Source organism: Pan troglodytes, chromosome X (assembly GCF_028858775.2).
Source record: "Pan troglodytes isolate AG18354 chromosome X, NHGRI_mPanTro3-v2.0_pri, whole genome shotgun sequence".
NCBI lineage: Eukaryota > Metazoa > Chordata > Mammalia > Primates > Hominidae > Pan > Pan troglodytes.
Window position 1 is genome coordinate 48,144,240 of NC_072421.2, and position 24,363 is coordinate 48,168,602.

Genomic DNA, 24,363 nt, shown 5'->3' on the forward strand with positions numbered 1-24,363 from the left:
TTTCCGACCAGAGCAGAAACTGGAATATTTCTATGCTCTGGAGCTTCAGGATGTAATGCTGCATGCCTTTGAAAACCTTGCATACGTCTCTTGACAAAAGCCTTGGGGTGCTCTCCCTCGTTCTGAATACATAATTCAACATTAGACAAATTTACCTTGGGAGGAGAGCCTCTGATATTGTCCCTATCAGGCCCCTGAATATCAGCAACTAGCTGGGCCGATCTCCTCATTTGCAGGAGGGCCAGGAAGGGGTTCTGGCCATCTGTTCACTCTGTGGGGGGAGTTTTCCCCAGGAGGCCGTCTGGCCTGTCTAATAACTGCAGTATGATCATGAGAGGGAAATACACCCCTTAGCAGCCAGTCAAGGTCTCTACGTATGGGGTTACAGATGGCCAATGATCTCTCCAACTATTCTCTGAACTTGGTAGGTCCTTCTGAAAGTGGGGGCAAAATTGCTTTATAATTTAAAATATCTGTTGCTGTCCAGGAGACGTGAATTCTTTGAGAAGGGAGTCCAGGATACATTTACAGAGGGCATTGCATAGAGAGGTCTGGAGCTGATGGAGTCTGATTACAAAGCCTTGGGAAATAAGAGAGGTTTCAAGGCACAGAAAAACAAGTCTTGTTGAGTGTCCTTGGAGCCTGTGCCAGATTTATTTTGTGGTAGTCAGTTCTTACATAAATGAGGTACAGACAGAAAGAGAGAGAGAGAGACACGCAGAGAGAGAGAGTGAGAGAGACAGGCAGGCAGAGAGAGAGTAAGACAGAAGACAGACAGAGTGAGAGAGACAGGCAGAGAGAGACAGAGAGAAAGAAAGAGAGAGAGAGACACGCAGAGAGAGAGAGTGAGAGAGACAGGCAGGCAGAGAGAGAGTAAGACAGAAGACAGACAGAGTGAGAGAGACAGGCAGAGAGAGACAGAGAGAAAGAAAGAGAGAGACAGACAGACAGAGAAAGAGACAGACAGAGAAAGACAGAGACGGAGAGAGAGAAACAGAAAGAGAGAGAGAGACAGAGACAGAGAGAAACAAACCTCTAAGCTTCAGGTTTTAAGACCAGGCCTGATTTGGGCTTTTAAGATCAGGAGGGTTTTTGTAAATCATCCAGGGAAAGAGAGATAAAAGAAGGCAGCTGGATGTCTAAGGAGTTTTTCCGGGGTTTGGAGGAGCAGAGAGAATTTGTTGAGAAGATAGAGGAGGAGGGAGAGGAGGAGCAGAGAGAATTTGTTGAGAAGATAGAGGAGGAGGGAGAGGCTGAGCAGATGGGGCTGGATCTTGAGGAGGGGGGGTTCAATTCAGGGGCCCAGAGAGTGAATAGATCCTCTGGTGGGTCAGGGACATGGAGTTGGGGTGTGAGTGGAGAAGGGGGATTTATAGTGGGAGCAGATTTCAATTTTGTTCTAGGTCTGCTTTTGTTCTTTAATTTTGTTAAGGAAATTTTTAGGGCTAGTAATAATACTTTTCTGAGTTCTTTGTTCTGCCTGATCTTCCCATAAATACAATAAGCAAATAGTTTAGAATAAGCGTTCTCTAAAATTGTTTTCAAATAAATTTGAAATAAAATTTTTCTTTCTAATTCAAAGGATCTGTCTTCTGGTCATTGACAATTAGGATCTTCATTGGTGTATAGATTCCAATTGCGACTTAATTCAATAAGGCTTTTATGGAAGGACCACGTGGTAACTTTCCAGGCTTAGGAGAAATCTTTACTAGGGATGCAAGGAGTGTTCCTGGAGTGGGTGCAGAAGATGCAGCCCCCATGATTCAAAAATTCATTCTCAGAGATAGATTAAGAAAGCAAAGACCTTGGCTGGTGCAGTGGCTCATGCTTGTAACCCCAGCATTTTGGGAGGCCGAGGCCAGAGGATTGTTTGAGCCCAGGAGTTTGAGGACAGCCTGGGCAACATAGTGAGATTCCCATCTCTATAAAAAATGTGAAAATTAGCTGGATGTGGTGGTACGCTTCTAGTCTCAGTACTTGAGAGGCTGAGGTGGAGGATCACTTGAGCCTGGGAAGTTGAGGCTGTAGTAAGCTGTGATCATGCCACCGCTCTCCAGCCTGGACTACAGAGTGAGACCTTGTCTCAAAGGAAGAAAATGATTACAAAATAAATAAAGTTTTAATAAGTTTTAAAAAAGAAAAAAGAAAACAAAGAATTTTGTGGCTACAGGCAGTTAAGGGTCTCTGGGCTGATGGGATTGCTCCTGGGATTGCAGTCAAGTAGAGATTTAGCTGGGCCACATGGTTGCTAGCTGGGTATGCAGTGGGGTCTGCAGTTGGTGGTTCTAGTACCAGAGTCCTAGGCGGGTGTGGATCCTGCATGGTGTCTGGGCCAACAGAATTGCTTCCAGGACCTTGGTCAGTGGGACTGGTGTTGGGACAAGGATCCACTTCAAGGTCTGCAGTTGAGTACACAGACAGCAGCCCTGTTACCAGGTGTGTGAATGCACATGACTCCCACCAGTTCCCTGGGCCATCTCCTGCTGGGTTACTGGGTAGGTCACTAGACAGGCAGGATTGGCTCTGGAATGTGGCTGAGAGAGGCTAGAACCAAGTCACAGGGCTGCTTCAGGGTCCACCGCTGGGACTGACATCTGCAGTTCTGCCTCTGGAAATATGGATAGGTGTGCCTCCTGCTGGATTCCTGTATGGTCATGACTGCTCCCAGACCATGGCTGACAGGTCTTTTTCAGGGATGGTTTCTGTTAGTTTATTTTTTCCCTTGAATGGGCCATACTTTCCTGTTTCTTTGTATGCCTTCTGATTTCTTGTTGAAAACTGGACATTCAAATGTAATAATGTAATAACTCTGTATATCAGATGCTCCCCTTTCCTCAAGGCTTTCTATTATTTATTTACTTGTTTATTTAATTGTTGTAGGCTGTCTCTGTGCTGAGAATCACCCTGAGGTATAAATTCAGTCTTCTCAGGTCTTTACTAAGCCTGAGTCCCTTCCCCTGGGCATGTGTGGTGACTTTCTAATTTCCCCCATATGTATGGTTGCTTTTGAGTGTACTATGGCTGGCTCCCAAAAAAGGGAAAAAGAGAAAAATGAGAGAGAAAGGCACTGACCCTTTAAATCTCCTGGAAATCACATCAGTGGGGGTGGGTGGATGGGAGGTGAGGTTTTTTGTTTGTTTGTTTGTTTGTTTGAGACAGAGTCTTGCTCTATCACCCAGGCTGGAGTGCAGTGGCGTGATCTTGGCTCACTGCAACCTCCAGGAGGTGAGGCTTTCAACAGTAGTGGGAGGTGTAACAACAATGGCTGCTAATTCATTTTCTGCAATTCTGTGATCAGAAGCAGTGATCAGTGATCCAAGCACAGATCCCCGATACTGGAAGATAGAGTTCTTTTTGTCTACTCTGCTCCTGCAAGTTGTGTGCAAGCTGCTCCAGGAACATGCACACAGCTGTTTGCCATAGGGCTGATAAGTCAGGGATGGGGAACTGCTACCGTGCTAAGAGCTTAAATTGACTGAAATTAACTGCAACTCACCATTTAGGCTTCCCCTGGAAATTGCAAGCCTTTGACAGACTCCAGAGTTCCAAAATAGTTATGTCAGACAGATTATGTCAGTGTAACTGTTATTTCTGTGGGGAGGTAGATTCCTGGTGCTTCCTACTCCACCACCTTCCCAGAATCCTCCTCTAGTCAACACTTTTGTTTTTCACAGAGTTTCACTCTGTTGCCCAAGATGGAGTGCAGTGGTTCAATTATAGCTCATTGCAGCCTGCAACTCCTGGGCTCAAGTGATCCTCCCACCTCAGCTTCCTGAGTAGCTGGGACTACAGGCAAATGCCACCACATCCAGCTAATTTTTTATTTTTTGTAGAGACAGGGTCTCATGATGCTGCCCAGGCTGGTGTCAAGTGATCCTCCTGCCTTGGCCTTGCAAAGCACTGAGATTACAAGTGGGAGTCGCCATGCCTGGCCTTAGTCAACTAATTTTTTTTTATGAAGTACAAAGCCATTTCAGTGGAGAAAGTATTGTCTTTTTAATAAAGGATGCTGGATGTTCTCACTTGTAAGTGGGAGCTGAACAATGAGGATACATGGACACGGGGAGGGAAAGAGCATACACTGGGGCCTGTGCTGGGGGATGCGGGGAGAGGGAGAGCATCAGGAAAAATAGCTAATGCATGCTGGGCTTAATACCTAGGTGATGGGTTGATAGGTGCATCAAACTACCATGGTACACATTTACCTATGTAACAAGCCTGCACAGCCTGCACATGTATCCTGGAACTTAAAATAAAATAAAATAAAAATAAATGATGCTTGAACAATGGACTATCCATATACAAAACAAAACAAAAAACAAGGCAAACTTCAACTTAACCTAACACTTTACATGAAAATCAATTCAAATAGACCATAGACCTATTGGTAAAATATAAAATTATAAAACTTCTAGAAGAAAACATAGGAGGAAATCTTTGTGACCTTAGGTTAGGCAAAGAGTTTTAGACATGATACCCAAAGCATGATCCATAACAGAAAATACTGATACATTGGACATTATAAAAATCAATTACAAGTACAGAAACAGTCTGTAGAAAAAGGTTAAATTCAGAGTATCTGCTCCTGGAATGGTTCATGTTCTTGTTCCCTCGAATCTGGATGGACAATCTAGTGTTTGCCTCTAAGGACGTGCCAGTCTGCCAACAAAGCACTTAACATCTAGTGTATCTGGGCAGTCAGAAGAGACCAAAGCTGTAAGTCAGTAATCACCAGCAACTGTTGTAGGAGCACTGTGCTGGGAGGAGAGAAACCTGTAAAATACACAACAACACTGAGCAGAATGACAGAAATGCTGTGGGAAAACTGAGGCAGGAGGAGCAAAGGGTCTGAAAAAGGCTTCCCAGTGGGGCAGGCATCTGAGGTGAGTCTTGAAAGATAAGCTGAATGTTGATAGGCAAAAATAGACAAACACAGATGCGAGAGGTTCAGGCAACACTCCCCCACCCATTATAATTCCAAGAAAATAAAAGGAATACCCATCACTGTTACAATTATGCTTACAAGTGCATTCAGAAGAGGGGCAGTTCACCCAGTTGGAAAGGAAATAGAGTTTTCCAGATGGCGATGCCAAAGCTTAGTCTTGCAGGGTAAGCAGGAATTAGCAAAAGTAAAGGAAAGGCAAGCCTCAGTAAAGACCCTGAACTCGGAAGCCCATGCTGGATCAACAAGAGAGCGAATACTCCCTGATTGCTCGATGTTTAGAGAGGCTGGGAACCGGACTTGTTTGGTACAGGCAAGTGGGGCCCTGTCATAGAGAACTTGGAAAGACATGCTATAGAGTGGAGCCCTGATCCTGAACATCTTGGAGATCCAGGAAAGATTCCTAAGGAGGATGGTGACATTTTTTTTCTTTCTTTCTTTCAACAGGGTCTTTCTCTGTTGCCTGGGCTGGAGTGCAGTAGCACGATCATGGCTCACTGCCACCTCAGTCTCTCAGGCTCAAGCCATTCTCCTGCCTCAGCCTCCCAAGTAGCTGGGACCACAGGTGTGCACCACCATGCTCACTAATTTTTTGTATTTTTTGTAGAGATGGGAACTCACTATGTTGCCCAGGCTGGTCTCGAACTCCTGGGTTCAAGCAATCCACCCATCTCAGCCTCCCACAGTGCTGGGATTAAAGGTGTGAGCCACTGCACCTGGCTGATGGTGATATATTTCTTAATCCATGGCCCTTTGGGAAGACGACCTTGGAGGCAAACTGGATTAGCCATCCACATCTCAGAGACAGGAGTTCATCATGATGTAAAATATGAGAAACCTGAGTGAAAGAAAAACAGCAGTAAAGAGACAGGAGACATTAGAGAAGTAGGTTTGAAGTCAGAAGTGAAGAGGATCAAAAAGTTATTGATGATGCATCTGAGAGGGCCACAACAATGGCTGCTGCTTCATTTTCTGAAACTTCGTAATCAGAAGCAGTGATCAGTGATAGTAGCACAGATCCCTCATATTGGAACAATGCAAAGGAAAATAATTCAAAGGAAAGTTAAAATACACCTTAGCTTGGATACTGCAAGTACTATTTATCAACTTTCACAGCCACAGAGTGGTAACACTTTCTTTAGAGTGACACAGTAGGAGCACCATCATCTTGGACAAACACTGCCATTTTAAGTTCCAGCTGCCTTTCCAGCTTTGTGCATTTCAAGGAAATAATTTCTCTTCTAACAACAAGCAGCCAGAAAGAGCAGACAGTAAAACACAGATAAGACAGCTTGGGCACAGAGGGAGGAGCGGGGGAAGTCTCTTGAGTAACTGCCAAACTTCACCCTCATACAATGGGCCCCAGTAAAACAGTGGGCCTTAATAAGCACGTTCCTTTCCCTTCAGGTGCACTAAGATAAGGAAGCTAAAAGCAGACCGGGGGCGGGGAGGCCGGGGTGGTGTATGCCTGCGGCTGCAGGAAGATGTATGGGAACAGACACAAAACTCTCCCTCCCAGATAAGCACAGCAAAGAGACACAGACAATCCAAGCCTCTGATAAACTCTCCCACCCTGAATCCTTAAAAACTCTTCATCTGACAACAGCAAAAAGAGAAAATTTCAGGCCAGTATCCCTGATGAACATCAATGCAAAAATCCTCAATAAAATACTGGCAAACCAAATCCAGCAGCACATCAAAAAGCTTATCCACCATGATCAAGTCAGCTTCATCCCTGGGATGCAAATCTGGTTCAACATACGCAAATCAATAAACGTAATCCATCACATAAACTGAACCAATGACAAAAACCACATGATTATCTCAATAGATGCAGAAAAGGCCTTTGATAGAATTCGACACTCCTCCATGCCAAAAACTCTCAATAAACTAGGTATTGATGGAACATATCTCAAAATAATGAGCTATTTATGACAAACCCATAGCCAATATCATACTGAATGGGCAAAAGCTGGAAGCATTCCCTTTGGAAACTGGCACAAGACAAGGACGCCCTCTCTCACTGCTCCTATTCGACATAGTATTGGAAGCTCTGGCCAGGGCAATTAGGCAAGAGAAAGAAATAAAGGGTATTCAAATAGGATGAAAATAAGTCAGATTGTCTCTGTTTGCAGATGACATGATTGTATATTTAGAAAACCCCATCATCTCAGCTTAAAAACTCCTTAAGCTGATAAGCAACTTCAGCAAAGTCTCAGGATACAAAATCAATGTGCAAAAATCACAAGCATTCCTATACACCAACAATAGACAAGCAGAGAGCCAAACCATGAGTGAACCCCATTCACAATTGCCACAAAGAGAATATAATACCTAGGAACACAACTTACAAGGGACGTGAAGGACCTCTTCAAGGAGAACTACAAACCACTGCTCAAGAAAGTAAGAGAGGACACAAACAAATGGAAAAAAATTCCATGCTCGTGGATAGGAAGAATCAATATCATGAAAATGGCCATACTGCCCAAAGTAATTTATAGATCCAATGCTATTCCCATCAAATTACCATTGACGTTCTTCACAGAACTAGAAAAAACTAGTTTAAATTTCATATGGAACCAAAAAAGAGCCAGTATAGCCAAGACTATCCTAAGCAAAAAGAGCAAAGCTGGAGGCATTACACTCCTTGACTTCAAACTATACTACAAGCTTACAGTAACCAAAACAGGATGGTACTGGCATCAAAACAGATATATAGACAAATGGAACAAGACAGAGGCCTCAGAAATGACACCACACATCTACAACCATCCGATCTTTGACAAACCTGGCAAAAACAAGGATTGGGGAAAGGATTCCCCATTTAATAAATGGTGCTGGAAAAACTGGCTAGCCATATGCAGAAAACAGAAACTGGACTCCTTCCTTACACCTTATACAAAAATTAACTCAAGGAGGATTAAAGACTTAAATGTAAGACTTAAAACCATAAAAACCCTAGAAGAAAACCTAGGCAATACCATTCAGGACATAGGCATGGGCAAAGACTTCATGACCAAAACACCAAAAGCAATTGCAAAAAAATGCTAAAATTGACAAATGGGATCTAATTAAACTAAAGAGCTTCTGCACAGCAAAAGAAATTATCATCAGAGTGAACAAGCAACCTACAGAATGGGAGAAACTTTTTGCAATCTATCCGTCTGACAAAGGTCTAATATCCAGAATCTACAAGGAACTTAAACAAGTTTACAAGAAAAAAAAAAACAACCCCATCAAAAAGTGGGCAAAGGATATGAACAGACACTTCTCAAAAGAAGACATTTATGTGGCCAACAAACATGAAAAAAAGCTCATCACCACTGGTCATTAGAGAAATGCAAATCAAAACCACAGTGAGATACCACCTCATGCCAGTTAGAATGGCAATCATTAAAAAGTCAGGAAACAATAGATGCTGGCGAGGATGGAGAAATAGGAATGCTTTTACACTGTTGGTGGGAGTGTAAATTAGTTCAACTATTGTGGAAGACAGTTTGGTGATTCCTCAAGGTCTAGAACCAGAAATACCCTTTGACCTAGCAATCCCATTACGGGGTATATATCCAAAGGATTATAAATCATTCTACTATAAAGACACATGCACACGTATATTTATTGCAGCACTATTTACAATAGCAAAGACTTGGAACCAACCCAAATGCCCATCAACGATAGACTGGATAAAGAAAATGTGGCATGTATGCACCATGGAATACTATGCAGCCATAAGAAAGAATGAGTTCATGTCCTTTGCAGGGACATGGATGAAGCTGGAACCATCATTCTCAGCAAACTAAAACAAGAACAGAAAACCAAACACTGCATGGTCTCACTATAAGTGGGAGTTGAACAACAAGAACACATGGACACAGGGAGGGGAACATCACACACCGGGGCCTATCAGGGGGTGGGGGGTAAGGGGAGGGAGAGCATTAGGACAAATACCTAATGCCTGCAGGGCTTAAAGCCTAGATGATGGGTTGATAGGTGCAGTAAACCACCATGGCACATGTATACCTATGTAAAAAACCTGCACGTTCTGCACATGTACCCCAGAACTTAAAGTAAAATAAAAAAAGCAATTCTTTTCTATTTGTTTTTTGTAAAGGCCATGATGAACCCTTCTTTGTAAGCATGTAGACTTTTTATCATAAACATTGAAAGAAAATTGTCCTATGTACGGCCTTGTAGTCTTAGTTCCTGAACAAAAATAAAACAAAATGAAAAAATAAAAAATAAATTAAAAAAACTCTCAGTCTGTAAGAGAGAGTACCTCTGTCCTAACTCAGCCAGAAGCCCCTCTCAGGTTTATTTTCCAAAGTAAACCTGTCTTTAACTGCTGAGCCGCTTTTCATGTTTCTTTCCTCTTTCTTTAATTCTTACATAGAGCTCACAGTGTACTTCTGAGTTCAGCTTGGATTTCTCACTTCATGCTCCAATCCCTAAACTGAGTTTGACACAAGCTGTGAAGATTTAGATTTAGCTGGGGACGCTGTCATTAGACACCAGGCTTGAATGAGGGAAAATAGCTTCTTAACAAAGATCTTAACATTTTTTGAATGTTCACTTTGTCCATGGTTAGTTAAATGTAACTTTAGTGTAAATTATAGCATTTACTTGCTTTTATCTCTAGGAAATAATATGGAGCCACATAGATTACAGTAATTTGCCATTTTGCAAAAACACCAGAAGGTTAGAGTCCCTGATATATTTCTTTAATCACCAATTGCTACTGGACACCTCCCGTGTGCCAGGCAGTAAACTGGGCACTAGGCATCTGACAGTGATGAAGACCGACATTGTCCCTTCCCTCATTTCTAGTGGGGAAGACAGACACAAGACAGTTGTAAGAGGTTCAGGCAACACCCATATTTTCTTCCTAATTTCAAGATTAAAATAAAATGAACAGCCCTTGCTATATTATAATTAATCCACAAGTTCATTCAGAAGAGAGGCCAGACACCCAGATGGCAAAGAAGCAAAGAGAGCTTCCCAGACAGAGATGCCAAGGCAGCGGCTTGAAGGGTCAGTGGGAATTAGTGGAGCAGTATGGTTATAATCTTCCACAATGATAATATATTTTTGCTATTTTACCATTTGTTCTAATATATTTTCTTTGTGTTTATTTTACACCATTTTCTTAAGTGTATATAAGATTAGAATTTTTATATTCATTGTGAATTGAATCATTATGGAAGGGCCCTCTCAATTCCAGTGAATACATTTTGTCTTAGTCTTTTCAGTTTGCTAGTAATATCACTGACCTTGCTTTATTTTGATTAGCATGGGCCTGGCAAATTTTCTTCCATCCCTTTATTTCAAACTTTTCTGTATTCTTATGATTTGCTAGGTTTGGCATAAAGAGTATATGACTGGATTTGTCAATTTTTACACAAAATGACAACCATTAACTGGAGCATTTACTCCATTAACAACTTTTTTTGGGGTCTCTTTTGTAATTTGAATTAAAGCAATTACTATTCATTTTTTTTAACTCTCTCTTTTAAGCACCAAATTTTATTTATTTATTTATTTTTATTTTTTATTTTTTGAGACGGAGTCTCCCTCTGCCACCCAGGCTGGAGTGCAATGGTGTGTTCTCAACTCACTGCAACCTCTGCCTCCCGGGTTCAAGCGATTCTCCTGGCTCAGTTTCCCACCCCGAGTAGCTGGGATTACAGGCGCCCACCACCACACCCGGCTAATTTTTTTTTTTTTGTATTTTTAGTAGAGATGGGGTTTCACCATGTTGGCTAAGCTGGTCTCAAACTCCTGACCTCAGGTGATCCACCCACCTCGGCCTCCCAAAGTGCTGGGATTACAGGGGTGAGCCACCACGCTTGGCTCTTATTATTTGTTTTAAAAAAAATGCTTTAAATTTTTTTTATTTTATCTTATTTTAAGTTCCAGGATACACACGAAGGATGTGCAGGTTTGTTACATAGGTAAACGTGTGCCATGGTGGTTTGCTGCACCTATCAACCCATCACCTAGGTATTAAGCCTCACGAGCATTAGCTATTTATCGTGATGATAAGCACCAAATTTTAATATGTAAGTCAATTTTGGGGGAAGGAAACATCATCAAGAACTTCCTTCTGAAACAAAACAATGATGTTCATTCCTTCAAACATCCAAATTGAAGGTGTACCAAAATGAAAACAAAAAAAGTCCACAGAGAAATAAAAAGGAACACAAATCACATTCCAGGGGGTTAGTGCATTTAGCAGTCTTAGCTGTGCTGTCTAACCATCCTTCAACTGACTTTCAAAAAAATAACACCCTATACTCATCAAAATATACATTTTCCATTTGCTGTTTTAAAATTAAAAATAATAATTGAAAAAGGAAAACTCTAAGGAAGTCACAATTAATTGCGTGACTCATTTTGATGTCATGTATAGCATATGGAGGTCAGGAAGGCTATTTGCAGCACACAGGATTAGAAGATATTTGTCTTCGAGGTTTAGCTTTCTTCCAAACGGTGTAAAATACCCACAATTCCAAGTATGAAGAGACACAGACTATTTCCTTTGAGAATTCCAAAGGACAATACAGGCACCCCAGCTGTTCTTCATAGAGAGACAGGGCTTCCGTCAGATTGACAGAGTTCCCCTTGTGTAAAATATTTCACATCCTGTTTCAATACTTTCATTGAGAGGTGAGGAATCAGTCTGAGAAACTCCCATGTGGAATCTTCTGGAGACATGGAGATTGGAACAGCTATCAAATCATTAATCACATAATCAAATTATCTCCCTTCTTTGGCATACCTTTTCAGTACCGGAATGCAGTACTGAACCTCATATAGCAGTCTCCTTTAAGATTATCTAAGACATCACCGCAAGTTTTCCACATATATTTCCTACATCCATCAATCACCATTTCGTCAATCTCTATCATAGTGACCATCTTTAGTTTTAGTTCGGCTATTTCACACAATATGCCCCCATCTCGGGCTCCCAGAATGAGTACATCTTTGCCGATGCAAACTTTGCCACTGCCCATGATGGCCCAGGTATATGTCAAATCACTCTCTGCCAAATTAACATTCCCACTAAGGATGAGAATATTTCCAAATTGCTTCGAGTGTAGAATTTTAATGTTCTGATAAGGTGAATCTTCATCATATACCACTTCATCTATGTTGTATTCAACCAGGAGTCCATCTGCGGTGGGCCAGTATCTGTGGATGGCTCCTCCTGGAACTATAGGTGGTAATTGCCTCATCTGCCAACTACTGTCCTGACTCAATTCTTTGATTCTTTCTTCTCCTTTGTTCAAAAGACTGTCGATCTCTTCTTTGCCTTGTGCATCACCATCGTAACTCTGAAGGTCCAATAACTCCAATCTATGTGAGTAAATTCTCAAATTGGCAAAGCTGCCGTTTTTTTTTTTTTTTTTTTTTTGTGCAGGTTGCTAAATAGCGGTGTGGTCCTGCCCGGTGTCCACCGGTTCTGCCATCCCCTGCTCCTGGAAAATGGACTGGAGCCCTTTTAGAATGGTCTCGCCATCAGCTTTGGTGCTGAGCATGAAGTCGAGTGTGCTGTGCCATGCCGCTGCCATAGTGAGGCGAGACCCTGAGCCATGCCTGGGGAAGGCGGCCGTGGGAGACTGAGGGGCCGTGCAGCATGTCAGGCTTCCGCCCCATTAACAACTTTTTAAAAAGTTACTGATCATGTAATAAAGGATGAACTTCAAATGTGAATTTATTCCTGCCTTCATACATTTTGCTATTTTCCTGCACTTTTTATAAATCTTTTCCTAGTTTCCTGACTTTAAAAAAATGATGTGATTTTTGTTTGTTTTTTCTCATTGCCTACCTTATAATTAAAATAATAGCAGATAGTCTGTAATCCCAGTTACTTGGGAGGCTGAGGTGAAAGAATCGCTTGAGCCCAGGAATTCGAGGCTGCAGTGAGCTTTGATTGCACCACTGCACTCCATCCTGGGTGACAGAGTGAGACTCGGTCTCTAAAAATAATAATAATAGGCCGGGCTCTGTGGCTCACACCTGTAATCCCAGCACTTTGGGAGGCCGAGGAGGGCAGATCATGAGGTCAGGAGATTGAGACCATCCTGGCTAACACGATGAAACCCCGTCTCTACTAAAAATACAAAAAATTAGCCGGGCGTGGTGGCGGGCGCCTGTAGTCCCATCTACTAGGGAGGCTGAGGCAGGAGAATGGCGTGAACCCAGGAGGCGGAGCTTGCAGCGAGCCGAGATCATGCCACTGCACTCCAACCTGGGCGACAGAGCGAGACACCGTCTCAAAATAATAATAATAATAATAATAATAATAATAATAATAATATAAATAGATAGTAAAATAGTGATAATATTAAATTATTCAAAATAATTGGAAATTATAAGAGGAGCAATTTTCTTGTTATATATGATACTGCAATGATCAATCACCTACAAAATGTAATGCATGAGTCCAACAGGACCCAAAGAGGGTAACAATAGACATTGGGGTCTACTTGATGGTGGAGGGTGGGAGGAGGGTAAGGATTGAAAAACTCCCTGTCGGGTACTATATTCACTATCTAGGTGATGAAATCTTTTGTACTCCAAACCCCAGCAACTCTCAATTTATCCATATAACAAACCTGCACATGGACCCCTGAACCTAAAATAAAAGTTGGAAGAAAAAAAATAAAAATAAGCCAAAACAAAATGTGGGAACTGTGCACACATGGCTGTATTGTTTCTCTGTAACTATGCTCTTGAACTTGGGTGGTACAACAGCTCCGTCCAGGTGTTGAGCAAGCCCGAATTGGACAAATTTAGAAAGGGGCGGGACAAGGGTGCTTCCCGAAGCTTCTCTTTCGCAGCTTTTTGGCTGCACCTCACACGAGGCTCCGTGGTTCAGCACCTACTTGATGCTGAGGTATTTTGCAAGAGCTTTGATGAGAGACTGAGTTTCATGATTGGAGAGTGGATGTAGGATCTTTGAAGGAAATTTGGGGGTTGATAATGGAGGTTTTTGGAATCACAATAGGGACTTGCTGTAAGTTGAGTTGAATGCTCCCAGTCAGATCCTCTGATGGGTAATTTATTTCCATTTTTCTTCTTTTCTCATATTAAGATGAGAAAAGAACTTTAAGATGGCTTAAAGTTCCATCTAAGACAATAAGTTGAGTATTATTGTTTTCATAATAGTTAAGTGTTTTCTAATTTCTTTTTACCAAGAGTTATTTATATGTGTTTCCAATTAACAAAAGCTAAGCCTTTTATTGATTTCTAATGCACCTTATCTGTGTGCTGTGTGGTGCTTATTCATCAGAATGTGTTTAGAGTCCCTTTAAGACTAAGTCCAAGGTCCATTTTTATTAATATTGTATCTCTAGCTTGAAGATAGTATGAGTTCTCCAACTGATACTGTTTTGTTCAAGATGCGTATTGGTCCTGTGTGTGTTCTTGTTTCCTTAATTGCCGAGAGTAGTGACTTGTTTGCATGTGTTGATATATATGATGCACACAGAAATATGTACATATGTACGTATATATTTTGAGATGGAATCTCGCCATGTCGCCCAGGCTGGAGTGCGGTGGTGCGATCTCGCCTGGAGTGCAGTGGCGCGATCTTGGCTCACTGCAGCCTCTACCTCCTGGGCTCAAGAGATCCTCCTGCCTTGGCTTTCTGAGTAGCTAGGACCACAGGCGCGCGCCACTACACCTGGCTAATATTTTTTTAAATTTTTTTCTGGAGATGAGATCTCGCGATGTTGCCTCAGGCTGGTCTCGATCTCCTGGGCCGCAAAAGTATATTTGTATATTTATGCATTTTATGTGGCGATATTGGGCACAGGTAGGAGTACTTTTCAGAATAAAGACTGTAAAATTTCGCTAGGTAGGTGGGTCAGGGCCGGTAGGCCCCGATGTGGCCTGTGCAGGTGGGGAGGAGGGTCAGGTCTTAACATGTTTCAGCGGGCTGTGAGGTGAGGCCGCGTCCTTTCTGTCCCAGAATGCGGAGGGGCTTGTGGTGCTGTAAGAGTCTGGGAAGGGGGTGGAGCCTGGCAAGGGGCGGGGCTGGGTATGACCGGACGCCATGTGCACTGGAGGCCCACAGGGCACGAAGGGTAAGGTGAGTCTGAGCGTCCCTAAACCCGTCCGCCCATCCATCCACCGTTTGATCATCCCTCAATCCATCCGCCCATCCATCCACCATTCGATCACCCATTCACTCTTGCCCCAGGTGCGCAGGAGTGGGTAGGCGGAACCTGGGGAGACTAGCGGAGGAGGCCAGGCAGTGAGGCAGACTGAATTTGTCTGAGGGGCGGGGCCAAGTGTGTTTGGGCAGGCAGAGGTGGACTTGTCTGGGTCCATCGTGTTGGGTAAGCAGGGTAGCGTGTGTGTCTTAGAGGGAGGGGTGGATCAGGCTGAGCAGAGCAAATCTGAAGGGGTGGCACCCAGATTTTCTGGGCGGATAGGCAGGCCGTTATGCATGGAGGTAGGCAAGTTGGGGGCAGATGTGTCCAGGTGGACCAACCAAGTGTGTCTGGATAAGGGATAAGGTGGGCAGGCAGGACCAGGTGGTATCAGTCATTCCCAGGCAGGCAGGGCCTAGTGTGTCCAGCAGGTGCAGTTGCCCCAGGCTAGATTGGCCTGAGGGTGAGGCCAGGAGTGTTGGGGAAGGGTGGTTTTTCCCTACCCACTTAGGGCTGACCAACAGCCCTCTTTCCAAGAGCATGGGAATCCTACTAGTAATCTCTGGCCCCTGGTGAGTCCAGGATACAGGGTAGACAGGGAGTCGGGCTGATGCTGAGGGTCTGCCCCTCAGACCTTGCCTGTAACACCCCCAGAGACCTTGCTGTGGTCCCACTGGACACTGGCCACTTGACAGCTGCCTCAAACGCAGAAGTCCAGGCTAGCCCAGAAGTACCAGATGGCAGTGGTGCCACTGGCAGTAAGGGAGGCACCTGGGCAACAGCCACACCTCAGCTGTTGTCTGAAGAGGACCTGCCTTGGCACTGTGACCTGTACCAGGACACTTGCAGAGGGGATTTTTGGCAATCAGAGCCTGGCAAGTGTGAGGGAGGGCCCTGGGGTAGAAGGTTGGGGACAATGAGGGCAGTGAGGTTCAGCAGTGAGGTGACAGGAGGCAGGGAGTATCCAAAGACCACTTTGAGAAAACAGTTGTGTGGAGTGTGTCAGTATTTCCTGATCTGCAGCCTTGGGTGAGTGACATCAAGAAGCTCCAGCTCATGGATCCCACAGGCAGAAGCAGGCAATGAATGTGAAGCACATGAAGAGTTTGAAGAAAAAGGTAGAGCAGAAGGTGACGAATTGAATGGGGAGCATGAAGGCAGGTCGGGGGTGGAATTCAGGGCAGGGGTGCAGGATTGGGGGTTGATATCGACCCTCCTGATCCTGCCCTGACCACTCTTGTCCTAAAGAAGGAGAAGCAGCAGACGCAGAAAAGGAAGCATACAGGCAAGTGGAAGCATCCGGAGCATGTCAAGGACCCAGCCTCACCACGGCAGTGCCTAGGACCCGGCTGTGTGTATCCCACCTGGCCAGGCTCCAAGTACTGTTCAGATGACTGTGGCATGAGGCTGGCAGGTGCGTGAGTGCACCTCGAGGTTAAGGGACAAAGGCAAAGTAAGGTGTGATCTATGCCATCTGTAATTCCACTCAGCCACCCACCCATCCACCGTCATAGTCACCCACTCACTGAACTGCCCATCCACATTACATCCACCAGGATGCTCATCCACCCTTATAGCCACTCATCCACCTGCTCATTCACCCTTATAGCCACTCACCCACCTGCTCATCCACCCTTATAGCCACTCATCCACCTGCTCATTCACCCTTATAGCCACTCACCCACCTGCTCATCCACCCTTATAGCCACTCATCCACCTGCTCATTCACCCTTATAGCCACTCACCCACCTGCTCATCCACCCTTATAGCCACTCACCCACCTGCCCCTCCACCCATCCACCCACCCGTCCACTGTTCAACCACCCATTCACCAACGTGCACTCATCCACCACTCAGTACCCTATAGAGTCACCATTTGGTAGCTCATCTTTCTCATTCCTCTGATGTCCCCATCTACCCATTTCATTTCTTGCTCTCTCTTCTTTCAGCCACATCAATAACATCCTTCCCCAGCACATCCAGCAGTGGCAAAGGAGCCCCTGCATTGCCAATGAGCATGGCAAGAAAATGCTCGAGCACATCCACCATAAGCAACAGAACACCTATACTTGCCTGAAGGACATGGAGCACCATTTCCATGAACTTGAGGCCATCATTCTGCATGGCAAACAGCAGGCTGTGTGCACGGATTACTAGGCGAGAGGGCATTGGCGAGGTAGAGCTTAAAGGTACCTGGCCTCTGGTCCTGTCCTCCCCATCCTGTACTGCTTCCCTGGTCCCTCCATTGTCCTGTGCAGAGCAACAAAGGTGAAAAGGGCAGCAAAGACCTGCAGATCTTTTGCGCCTCCTGCGGGCGGCCCATCTCTAAGCGTGTCACCTTTCGCCACATGGAGCACTGCTTTGCCAAGGTTGGAACATTGGCTGGGAGTCAGATGGGACGAGGGTGTTTTTGGTTGGGTGGGGTGGCACATGGGTGGGGTCCATGTGGTGGGGGCAGATTTGGCGCCTGGATATTTGTCATAGGAGGAATGCAACACACATCCATGGCTTCCCCTGTGTGTGCTCTTCCCCCATGCCCAGTATGAAAGCCAAGGTCAGGGCATTAACCAGTGATGAGGGGGACACTGGCTGTGCAGACGGGAGCATAGGGTCTGCAGGGGACAACAGACCTGGTGTTTGGAGCTTTATTGTAGGAGGACATGCAGCATATGTCCACAGTTCCTCCCATTTGTGCTCTTTCTTCTCCAGTATGAGTGCCAATTGCCCGTTGGGTCCCTGTACCCTACTTGCATTGAAAGGTGAGTGTGGGGGCTAGTAAGGGTCGAAGGCATTACGTGGACAGGGTCAGAAGCAAGGTTGAGCAAGGTCAGGGGCAGGATGTGGGTGGGCTCAGAGGCAGAGGCGGGTGTAATTAGAGGCATGGTATGGGTGGGGTCTGGGACAAGGTACAGGTAGGGTTCTGGGGTGGGACCTCACTCCTCCTGACTCTTAACACCTCACTTTTCCACCCCCCTCCAGGGCCACATGGCTCTTCTGTGATGTCTACAATCTGAAGAGTAAGAGGTACTGTAAGCGCCTCCAGGTGCTGTGTCCTGAGCACTCTTGGGACCCCAAGGTGAGACCCTTCCTTACCTCATCACCCTCCATTCCTCCAATCCTCCCTGCCTGACTGCCCTCCTCATCTCCTCAGCAACTCCTGTGTGTCCTCCTTCCCTTCCCGACCACCCCACATTCCATGCTCATTGCTGCCTCTCACCCTCTCTTCTTCCTTTTCTCTCTACCTGGCTGTCTGTGTTCATGACCTCCTTGCCCGACCACCTTCTGGGTGGTCCTGCCCCTCCTCACTGCATAAGCACCCCCTAATTCTGCTCCTCTTCTTGCTCAACCATCCTCCCTTCCTGCCCCACCCCCTGCCTGGCCAACTCCCTCTTCCCTCCTCCTTGTGCGGCGCCCTCAACTTCTCTTCCTCACTTTCTGACTTTCCTCCATTCTGATCATTCTCTCTGCCTGACTGTCCCCGATTCTATTTTCTGCCTGTCATCTACATCCTTTCTTCCTCCCTGTTTGACTGCTCCCCATTCTCTCCCTCCACCCTCCTCTCCTTCACCTCAGCCCTCACCTCCCCTCTGCCTCAACAAGCCCCACTCATCTACTTCTCCTCCTTGGACCACCCTCAACCCTTCCCTCCTCTGCCGGACTGCTTTCCAGCCTTCCAGCTCTCCAGCTCTCCCTGGCCCACCTGCCCTCCAGCCATCCCTCCTTCTGTTGGATCTCTTTCTGTGCTTCTGTTCTTTCTGCCTGATCACCTGCATTCTTCCATCCCTGCTTAGTCTACCTCATTCCTCTATCCTCTATGCCTGATCACCCGCTATTTGTCCTCTCTTCTCTGAATTCCTCTCTTCCTCCTGCCTGATCACTCCCCATCCCTCTCCTCTCTGTCCTCCATCCCCCTATTGTTCCCCTGTGCCTGATCATTCCCCAGGGCTTCGCTCCTTCATAACTCATCCTCCTTTGTTCTTCACCATAGATGTCAAAGGATGAGGTGGGTGGTTGTCCGCTCGTGCACAATGTCTTTGAGTTCACGGGTAATTTTTGTTGCCTCCCCAAATGCCTGTGCAACCACCAATACAGCTGGGAGAAGCTGAGGCGTGCCGTGGACCTGGAGTGCATGCAGGCTGTAGGTGCCATGCCGAGGGGGCTGAGGGATGGGGTAGGATCCTGGACTCCCTCTCGCATATTCAGGTCCCACATTTGCACAAGCTGGAACAGCTGTTTGAGCAGGAGCAGAAGGTGCGCACGTCTATGATGAACCGGGTGGGGCTGCTGGCTCTGATGCTGCACGGGACGATCCAGCACGAGCCGTTCACCAGTGACCTGTGCTCCAGGGTGGACATTTAAGCCTTGCTGGACCTAGGTCCCGTATTCCACACTCTGTGTAAAGGTGACACCTCATGAATCTCTCCTCCCACATCTGTTGCTCCATCCATCTTTTTCTTTCTTTCTTTCTTTTTTTTTTTTTTTGAGACGGAGTCTTGCTCTGTCGCCCAGGCTAGAGTGCAGTGGTGCGATCTCGGCTCACTGCAAGCTCCGCCTCCTGGGTTCACGCCATTCTCCTGCCTCAGCCTCCCCAATAGCTGGGACTATAGGCGCTCACCACCACGCCTGGCTAATTTTTTGTATTTTTAGTAGTGATGGAGTTTCACCGTGTTAGCCAGGATGGTCTCGATCTCCTGACCTCGTGATCCGCCCGCCTCGGCCTCGCAAAGTGCTGGGATTACAGGCGTGAGCCACCGCGCCCGGCCTCCATGCACCTTTTTCTTAGGGCATCTTGGAGTTTGTCTCTGTGCTTCTCTGTCCACCACTTGGTCTCCTGTCTCTCTGTCTACCACTCCTTGGTGGTGGTCAGGGGGATTGTTTAAAATTCCCCATTCCCATCCATTCCTCCATCCCTTTCCTTTTCTTCCCTGAACCTGGGTGAGGCCAAGGGATCTGCCCTGCCGTTACATCCACTGTCTAGAGTTTTCTTCACCGACTTTGGAAGAACAAGGATTTTGATATCTCATGATGTTCCCTAAACCTGTCTCTGTGGCTGCAAACCCAATTCCAAACCTCCAATAGTCGGTGGGTGACAGGCCTCGCCTGTCATGACCATCACGCCCCTACCTGCACCCATCTTGTCCCATTCCTGACCATCCCACGAGGTCCTTGCCCTGTCAGCCTTGGCCCATCTCAGTCCAACCCTAGTCTGTCCTGCCTTTCACTTCTGGGCCCCCTCCCCCCACCACCCTGCTGTGAGTGTGCCCTGTCCTTTCCAGCCTGTCCTGTCACACCTATTTCACACCTGTAGGTTTGCCAGAAGGTGACTTCTGCCACATCTGCCTTTGCCAGCCCCCAGCCAGGCCTTCTGTGCCATTGGAGGTGCGTCCAGTAGTGTTGCTTGTGGGTGCTGGTATGTCTCCAATGACAGACCTGAACGACCTTTCCTGTTTTTTTTCCTATGCTCACTGATTCCTTATGATTTTTTTTTTTGTTGTTGTTGTTTTTAAGACGGAGTCTCGCCCTGTTGCCCAGGCTGGAGTGTGGTGGCCCGATCTTGGCTCACTGCAACCTCTGCCTCCAGGGTTCAAGTGATTCTCCTGCCTCAGCCTCCTGAGTAGCTGGGATTACAGACGCGCACCTGGCATTTTTTTTGTATTTTTAGTAGAGATGGGGTTTTACCATGTTGGCCAGGCTGGTCTCGAACTCCTGACCTCAGGTGATCCGCCTGCCTCGGCCTCCCAAAGTGCTGGGATGACAGGCATGAGTCACCACACCCAGCCCTTATGATTTTTTTTTAATCTGCTTTTATAATTACTCTCCTCCCAGGAACTCATATAGTTCTAAATGTTTAAGTGTGTTGCTCTAGACTTTATACCTCATATTCCAGTACAACTACTTTACATTACTACTTGTCTGGTACAATATCTCCTTTCTCATTACTAATATTGTGTTTCTTTCTTTTTTTTCAATTTGATCAGATTTCCCAGATCAGCTTTTTATTTATTTATATGTCCTAATTTTATATTTATTTTATTTATATAAACTTCTATTTGTATTATTTATCACTTCTTGACTTTTTGTTCTGTATTTTTATTTTACATTTTTTTGTTTAATTTTGCTATTCTTTTTCTAATTTCCTAAGTCATGTTCCCAACTCGATCATTTTGGGGCTTCCAGTTTGTTTTTTTTTTTTGATAGTAAAGTATTTGAGATTATACACTTTCCTCTACATGTAGCTACGTTTCAAACACTCTGGTATGGAAGGTGAAACTACAAAATTGACTTCTCATTTTCATCCTAGGTATTGAAGAAAGCTTCTTAGGTTCTTACTGGTTAAGATAGTTTAGTGGTCTTTTTTTTTATTTTTATGTAATTATGTTTTTTTATTATGGTCAGAGAATGTAGCCTGCAGAATATGAATTTGTAAATGTTGTTCAATATTTTCTCTGTGGCCTAGGTACATGACATAATTTTGTAAAACTTTCATGGATATAAGAGAAGAAACTATATTCTCTGTTAGATATTAGGACTTGGTGGGGACTTTTCAATCTAGTTGGATTATTTATTTTTTGTCTTTCTGTCTACTTCAGCTGTTATATTATCAAAAGGTAGAATAAATCTACCTTTTAAAACAAATTTCTTCTGTGGTTTTGTGTTTTTGGGGGAGAGATGAATCCTAAAGTATATATCTTAGACCATTTCACACCATGTCACGTATTTTCTTTTTTTTTTTTCTTTTGAAATGGAGTCCCACTCTGTCACACAGGCTGGAGTGCAGTGACCTGATCTTGGCTCACTGCAACCTCTGCCTCCCAGGTTCAAGCAATTCTCCTGCCTCAGCCTCCTAAGTAGCTGGGATTACAGGCATGTGCCACCACACCTGGCTAGTTTTTGTATTTTTAGTAGAGATGTGGTTTCGCCAAATTGGCCAGGCTGGTCTCAAACTCCTGACCTCTAGTGATCTGCCCGCCTCAGCCTTCCAAAGTGCTGGGATTACAGGTGTGAGTCACTGTGCCCGGCCAGTTTCTGTTCATTTTTGTCCCTACTGTTTTCCTCATTAGTTTGGAAAGTTTTACTTTTATTAATTGTCCCATTATATACTTTTCCCATTTCCAACAGGCATGATTTATTTCCTTTACTATTTTATCCGAACATAACCGGACCTTATTTTATAGAAAAAGATGAATAGTATTACTTTCTTATTTTTCTAGAAAAATTTAAGCTGTGTATTTAAAGACTATATTTTTCTTACAGGTTGAGTTAATCCTGCTTCAAGAAATCTCACTTAACATTTTTATTCAAAATCCCCAGTGACTTCATGTATTATAATTTAACTTTTAACTGTATGAGTGTGTGCTCAGGGGTGTGTATTTTACCTCAACAGTAATTGTGAACCATTGTTTTGCTCTCTTATTTTGCGATCTCTCTTATGATTTCATATTCATTTATTTAGAATACATCCCTAAGTGTTTTCTTTAAGCAGAATAAATCAGTGAAACACTCTTCAAATTATTTCATGTCTGAAACTGTCATTCTTTTGCCCTGACCAAGGAATGGTTTCTTGGGATGGGGTACAGGGTTGGAATTCTTATCTCTCCGTGGCCTATGGTAGGCGTGTCCAGTCTTTTGGCTTCCACGGGTCACACTGGAAGAAGAAGAATTGTCTTGGACCACACATACAATGAGCTAAAAAAAAATAGCAAAACAAATCTCAAAATATTTTAAGAAAGTTTACCAATTTGTGTTGGGCTGCATTCAAAGATGTCCTGGGCTACATGTGGCCCATGGGCCGCAGATTGGACAAGATTGGTCTATGGGAAGTAGCTTCTGAGATAACCCTCAGTGATCCCTGCCTCCTGGAATTCATCACCCTGTGTAATTCCCTCCATTTGAGTAACTTGCTTCTAACCAATACAATACCTTAACATTGAGAGGATGCCACCTTTGTGGTTAGATTACAAGAGATCATAGCTTCTGTCTTGGTGACAGGCTCTTTCCCTTGTTGGTTTTGGCAACATGTTGGGAAGGCCCATGTAGCAAGGATAGCCTCCAACTATCAGAAACTGAGACTTTCAGTACATCCCAACATCCCCAAAGGGATAGAATCCTGGAACAACCACATAAGTGAGCTTGGAAGTAAGTCTTTCCCCAGTTCAGCCTTCAGATGAAGCCACAACCCCTGGATGACACCTTGATTGTAGCCCTATGAGAGACTCTGAAACAGAGGACCCAGCTAAGCCATACCCAGATTCCTAACCTACAGAAACCATGAGATGTGTGTGTTTTTAAGCCCATCAAGTTTGTGGTAATTTATAATACAGCAATAGATAACTAATACATGGTCTGTAGATGTTAAATGACATCTGAATTCAATTTTTGTCAATGAGATATCTGCTGCTGGTCTTATTCCTCTCCCTTGTATAAAACTTGTTTCTGCATGGAAGTGTTTAAGAATTTCTCCTCATCTTTGGACTATAAGACTGTAACCTTTATCTGCAAAACAGAGAGAGATTTTTAAAAAGGCTGTAACCAAATTTGGTCATTGCAAGGGTTCCTGTGGTGATTAATTATTTTTAGCAGCTTTGTGGGGGAGGATCAGTGATTTAGTGATCACCTTTTACTGTACATCAGAATCTTCTGTGGAGTTGAGATGGAAGAGATGGGGGGATGTGGAGGGTTCATCCCCATGGCCTAGGGGAGAGGGGGAGGCAGCTCCCTGCAGGGTGTCTAGGGGGAGATCCGAGTGGGAGCAGCCACCAGCCATAGCCAGGGAGACACTATCCCCCACCCCAGCACGGATCCTTCCCTCTCCATTGATTCTTTACAGGTGTCAGCTGATTCTCACCAGCACTCCCTTTCCCCCCTCCTCTGGGGATGTGCCGATTTCTTCTCTATCCTGATTTAGGTATAGAAAAACCCTTTTTTCTTTGGAACTTAGAGACTGGCAGGGTAGTAGGGCCACCACAGTCTCCGGGGTCCTTCCGGCTCTCCCTCCTCCCTTCAAAGATAAATAAAATGGCCCCAGAAGGCAAGTGACTCGCCCAGGCCTCTCAGGTTGGCAGTGACAGCACTAGACTGGAGCCAGGTCTCCTGACTGTGTCTTCTACCTTCACCCACCACAGCTGAGATCAACTTTCCCACTCAGAGTTCCCGTTGAGATTCTGTAAACCGAGGAGGACGATGAGTGAGCCAGGCTCTGGCTGACAGCTCCCTCCTTTCAGACTTGCCTGTGGATGCTGTCGGCTCTGGAAGGGTTCATCCTCT

At 45.0% G+C, this 24,363-nt stretch overlaps 1 long non-coding RNA gene and 1 pseudogene across 1 annotated transcript in view; one reads left to right on the top strand and one right to left on the bottom strand.

Moving 5' to 3' along the window:
- Positions 1 to 229: 229 nt before the first annotated feature.
- LOC134809345 (uncharacterized) overlaps positions 230 to 24,363 on the top strand; it is a 29,881-nt gene continuing 5,747 nt past the window's right edge. The window contains exons 1-3 of the long non-coding RNA XR_010154830.1: positions 230 to 424; positions 17,049 to 17,858; positions 18,079 to 18,175. This is a non-coding gene — a long non-coding RNA (uncharacterized LOC134809345). The remainder of the gene's footprint in view (positions 425 to 17,048; positions 17,859 to 18,078; positions 18,176 to 24,363) is intronic.
- LOC473592 (spermine synthase-like) lies at positions 11,368 to 12,510 on the bottom strand (annotated as a pseudogene).